This window comes from Pygoscelis adeliae, unplaced genomic scaffold (genome assembly GCF_000699105.1).
Source record: "Pygoscelis adeliae isolate BGI_AS28 unplaced genomic scaffold, ASM69910v1 Scaffold155, whole genome shotgun sequence".
Lineage (NCBI taxonomy): Eukaryota > Metazoa > Chordata > Aves > Sphenisciformes > Spheniscidae > Pygoscelis > Pygoscelis adeliae.
Window position 1 is genome coordinate 139,030 of NW_008824932.1, and position 5,916 is coordinate 144,945.

Consider the following 5,916-nt stretch of genomic DNA (forward strand, 5'->3'; position numbering starts at 1 on the left):
TCTTTCCCTCCAGTTTAATAAACGGGGATGACTCATTATTTCCCCATTTTGCTTTAAATATCCTATCATCATTGTGGTTTGCTTTGTTCAGCTATTCTCTCAACTTCATACAGCACCTGCTGTAATGACATGGGAATTCCTCTGTGGTTCTTTTGCCCTTTCAATACGTCTCTCTTATCAACAGAGCACTCTGACCTTTAAACTTCACTTACTTTACTTGCCCAGCAGATATTTGCAACCCCCAAAGACAGTGTTTCTTTGATCACACTTTCCTAGATAGTAGGAGATTACATTGTCTTGACAGAACCAAAAAAAAAATGCCATACCTTTTCAAGCCTTTACCCTTATCGAAACACACTCAGATTTTGTGCTGCAGGTTAAATTTTCACAAATAGAGTAAGCTGTTACAGCTTCACTGACACTTCAGTAGGTAGAGAAACCTCTTGAATGAAATTTATTTGTTTGAAACCTAAGTGTTTGCTTCCTTACCTTCTGACCATCTTTCACTGCTTATTGCCCCATATTCCTTATGCTGAGTAAAGACCATGGTGTCTTTTACCTGCTTATCCATGCATAGGTTGAGCAAAGACCATTAGAAGCCAAGACCTTTGTAATTCTGGAGAACAAAAGAGTAACTCCGTTCCTGATAAAGCCAGTTTTCTTGTCTGTCTCTCTCAGTGGCTGATGATGGGATAACACCAGCAGAGGAAAACAAGATCAAACTAGTGCTGGATCTGAGAAGATAAAAGAAAAGACAAAATTCAGAGAGAAAGGAAACTTGGGTAGATGAGAGAAATAAGAAACACATTTCTACAGCAAAGGATATTTTACACTGAGGCTAGTAAGGGCAAAAGATGCTAGGACAAAACAGGGCCTCTCTCTTTCAGGAAAGATGACATCTGCTGGCAGAGGGCTACTGGGCCCTGAAAGATTCAACCTCAACACAGAGAACACCTGAGCAGTGGAAAACAAAAAATAAGAGCATGGAAATTAATAAATGCTTTATTCATTTATTCATGCTGAGAACGGTACATTCTTTGTTGTGGATAAATGCAGCTTGACTTTTGCAAACCTTTTGTATCTGCTTGCTTCCATCATGAAAAGGCCCTTCAGAGGTGAGCCACTAACCAGGAACGCCCAAGGGATTCCACCCTGGTCAAAGGAGAGGCTGGAGCTGTCTGGGAGGCTGAGGGTCAGTCCCATCTGCGAGAGCTGACTAACAGCAGCAAAGTCCAGATTCTGTGAGAGAGAAGCTGAAGGACACGGACACCCTGATTTGGTGATATCAGACAGCGAACAGTGTCACTTTGAAACTGTCAGATGAACTAACCAAGGTGAACAATATACATCTATGTAGTTAACTGGCCAAGAAACTCTCCAAGTTTTTTTTGTGTGAATTACATGAAATAATGTTCTTCTAGTTCATACCCCTAACAGTCCTCTTCAGACGACTGTATATCCAAGGTCAGCATGTCTTTCTGGACAACTGGGTACCTTTAATGAATAACTGAACTTTAAACAGTGAATTTAATTAAAATGCATCACTTTGCTAGAGAAAATATTCAGCACTTGTGACATTACGCAATACTGCATTCAGCGTAAAGATACAAGATAAACAAGGAACATCTGGGGTTTGCATATCATCCTGCATGACTTAACTTCCTATTACTTTCTACCTTTTTCTTTTTAAATACATATTTATATATTTAGAAGAGATAACAGGCTAACCGAACATTTCAGAACTGCCAACAGCTGCTCAGGTGGAAATCTTGCCATTGTAAGATTGCAAGCATGCTCAACTCTTCAGAAACAAGACTTCCTTCGTTAAGCGTCTGATTGGTCTTTCCTGCAGGAGCAGTGAAATGCTGAGTGCTTATAACTCCGTAACCCTGAGAAACAAAATGGGTCCAAAATGCTGCCTAAAAATGACTTGCATTTTTATCACTCTCAAAAACGAGATACAACAACAGGAAAAGCCAGTAAGAATTCGTCTGTTGTGCCAAAGTGCAAGAGCAGCTCATGATGGCACCTGAAAGGCAGTAGTGTAAAGCTTCATATTTTACATAACAAACAAGAGAAATTTTATTCATCTGTTTCTTTGTGGGGAAGGCTCACACTAGAGAAAACCCAAAAAACAGGACACAACTGCTTGAGCAAAATCAAAGGAGGCCTACAAAGGAAGTGGGCACAGAACCTCTGGACTACTTTTTTTCCCCTTTTTATAATGCATAGAGGACATGAAAGGGGTTTTTCAGCAGTTCTTTCTTAATTTAAAAATAATTTTTTGCTCCTGCTTCTCTTTTACATTAAAAATTGAAGGCTTGCCTAGAATTGAAGGCTCTGAGGCAAACAGCATCAAAGACATGCACAAGTCAGGATCAAGCACATTGGTAGGGACGTTTGGTTAGTGCCCATCTTGCATTGGATTCTCAAGGCTACAGATGGAAGTCAGCAAGTCTGAGGATTCAAAAACCAAACTAAACCAAACCTCGTTCAGCTGCAAAAAATATTTTTAAAGGGCAAAAAAAAATCTCTAAATTGCTAATGCTTTAAAAAAAAAAAAAAGCCCTCCAAAAATTCACAGCTATCCTTGGGCAGAGGAAACTTGTCCTTGATACCTGGAGTGAAATTAGTGATAAATAAAACACGCTTTCATTGCCTTTGACAATAATTTATATTGATGGGTCTGTGGCTGGATACCTACTGCAATTTGGTCTGTAGACAGTCTCTCTAGGCGTGTCTGGAAGAAGTCCCTCTTAAGGAAAAGGAATAATCAACTTGTTCATCCAGTAAGATCTCCTGTGCTACTGGGACTTTCAGTGAGCAGCAGTGGGACAGTGACTGCGTAACAGCTTCATCTGTTCTCAGGCTCCAAGAAATGCTTTAAGCTAACTTGCATCCACATATGTTTCAAAATAGAAGTTCTGCCCCTAAGCTGTGCTGACGTAGCAGTTCTGGGCTGCTGCTAAAGACCAAGCGCTGGCCCATGACACCACGTACCCAAACCTGAACCAGAGTCGCTTCTTTTGCTCAGTTCATATCAAAGGCAGGCAGGCAAGCCAGCAGTTTACACTGGAGCTAGAAAAGGAAAAAGTAATCCAGTGTCTGGATAGGCTTAAGATACACTAAAGTCCATGTTTGAGACAAGTTTGAGATACTTGATCACAGCCTGTGAGCTCAGCCCTAAATGATGAGCCTGTACAGTCCACACGAAAACAAAAAGAAACCTATCAACACACTGTGGAAGGACACTTAAGCATTACCACATCTTGAAGCACTTCACCTGCCTTTCTCCCCCCTTTTCCTTTTCCAACATGATATTGTCTTGCACTGCCAAGCCATGTTTCCTGTCCAGAAGCCTGCTTTTTTCCCCAGCATGTGTGCTAAATTGGGCAATGCTTCCATGAATAGGCTTTAAGTTACCTTTTGAGACAGGCTTGAATCCCAAATCGTTTTTCTGCTGAAGGGAACGGCACTTTCTCAGTTTGTTGGTCTCTTTTCTGAGTAGAAAAGCAGCAGCAGAGCTGTGGGAGAAGGACTGGAGACTATTATTTCTTGTGTATCAACAGAACCAGCTTCAACATCTAAGTCAGTTGTGCCTGCAAACATGCCAGATAATTTTCTCCCCTGCATACTTCTTATACGAGGAGGAAACCTTTTTCTCTCTCAGACTTCTTGTTGGTGAAACTATATGCTAAAAAAAAAAAAAGCAAAAAAAAGCACCTTCTTATTTGTAAAGTGAACACTTTGGATTTGGAAGTCAGTAAGAGGAAGCAGACATGGCACATCTGATGACATTTTGCCAGTTTCAAGGGGGAATGGCTTTAAACTAAAGGGGGGTAGATTTAGACTAGACATAAGGAAGAAATTTTTTTACGCTGAGGGTGGTGAGGCACTGGAACAGGTTGTCCAGAGAGGTGGTGGATGCCCCATCCCTGGAAACATTCCAGGTCAGATTGGACGGGGCTCTGAGCAACCTGATCTAGTTGAAGATGTCCCTGCCCACGGCAGGGGGGTTGGACTAGATGACCTTTAGAGGTCCCTTCCAACCCAAACTATTCTATGATTCTTTCTCAGGGTAGAACTGAGCTTTCAAAACCGAAAAATTATTATAACTTTTTCCCTGTTCTGCATGTGTGTTTTTAGTGGATTGCCTACTGCATGTTGAGTTAGGGATGCTGAGCGCCTGCTCATGTTCTCAGATTCATGTGGCTATGTTGCCCTAGTTAGGATTAAATGATACTTTACACTCTGAGTCACCCTCTGCTAATGCCTGCTAGATGTTTTCTGGCATGAAGTTTTAGAACTGGAGCTGGCTGGGAATTTTCCACAGGAGAGATCTTCTGAAATAGAATTCTGTTTCTGAGAAAATAGAAATTTTCCATGAAGGGAAAAAGGTTGTTTCTGCCAAAAAAATTTTAAAAAGGTTGGTTTGTAAAGAACATCGAAACACAGTATTTCATTTTGAATTGACTTGGACTAATTAAACTGCGCAATTCCCCTAGTGAATCCACATCAGTTCTGGGTACTTTCAGATGGAGACAGTCCAGCCAGAGAGCCCAGATTCAGACAAAGCGAAGGCTGTGACTACAATTTTCAGATGGCCCTGTGTGATTGCCTCATTTCTGACAGCCAAGGCCACGAGTGCCACAGGTGCCTGCTGTGCAGGGCAGGAGGTGGTGTTCAATAATCCTCCCCAATTAGAGAGCAGGGTAGAAGGTTACAGCAGCCCTATGCAGGGATCTCCACCTGCAAGACACAGGTCCAGACACAAGTTTTCCAGTGAGGGAGGAGGCACCTCCCAGTAACCCCCAGATGCCTTCTGAGCTAGCATTTCCATCTCCATGTCCTTTCCTCCCTGCTAGAACCACCTCCTCTTCCCCAATCCCCTTCAACCCTGAGCCATCCTGCAGGAGAGCATCCTCATCTCTCCCATCCCCTTCCTCTCTCAGCTCCCATCCTTGCTCCCTCGCCCCTCATACCCCAACTCACTCCAGAGTAACATACCTGCTGGCTGCTGCCACTCAGCAGCTCCACACTGACACTGGGAATAGTTGTAGCTGTCTCCTCCTCCCCATCCCACTTCCTTTGCTGGTTGCCTTCATCCCACACAGAGGCACAAACTCTGCTTGGCACCAGTAAACTGGGCAATGCACACGTGTAGAGCCACAGTGGCCACCTCCATGCTGCTTTCCACCTGTAAGCCTGTCACAGGGAACATGAATGGGAGACAAATCCAATGGAAAGCAGACTCCCTCCAGTCCTTTGCTCATAGAGCAGAAGTTTCTCCTACAGCTGGGAATGCTCCCAAGGCTTGGTTTTCATTCGTTTCTGTTTGCATTATAAATAAAAATGCCTGACCTATTGTACTTGGCTAAAAGGAGGCCCTCCTCTGCCCACTCAGTACTGATGAGGAACGCCTTGAGACCTGGACTGTCCTAGAGGCCAGGTCCAAAGCCTCCCCAAGCCACCAGTAATCTTCTTTCATGTTTCAGCGGGCTCTGGATCAGGCCACAATATGCACAGAAACATCAAGGAGCCAGATCCGAAACCTGAAACTGATGTCACCAGGAACAACCAGTGTCTAGCCCAGAACTGCTCCTGTGCCCTCCACTGCTATGGAGGCAAAAAGGGACAGAAAACTACCCACTTTGGCACAGGAGTTTTCTTTGAGGTGTGGAGAACCTCAGATCAGAACTGTCTGGGTAGAGATACCTTCTCACTTACCTTCCACCTCCTGAGGTTAAAGGCCACACTGTAAGATAAGGACAATCAAATTAAAACTACCTCCTGGCTGTCACAGGACTTTTGACCCTTGATCTGTGGACTTTTCTTTGCCCCCCCCCTCCATACAGTGAATGTAAACCTGTAGACATTGCAGACCTCTCAGAAGCAGACCCCACATGTCCAGAGGTT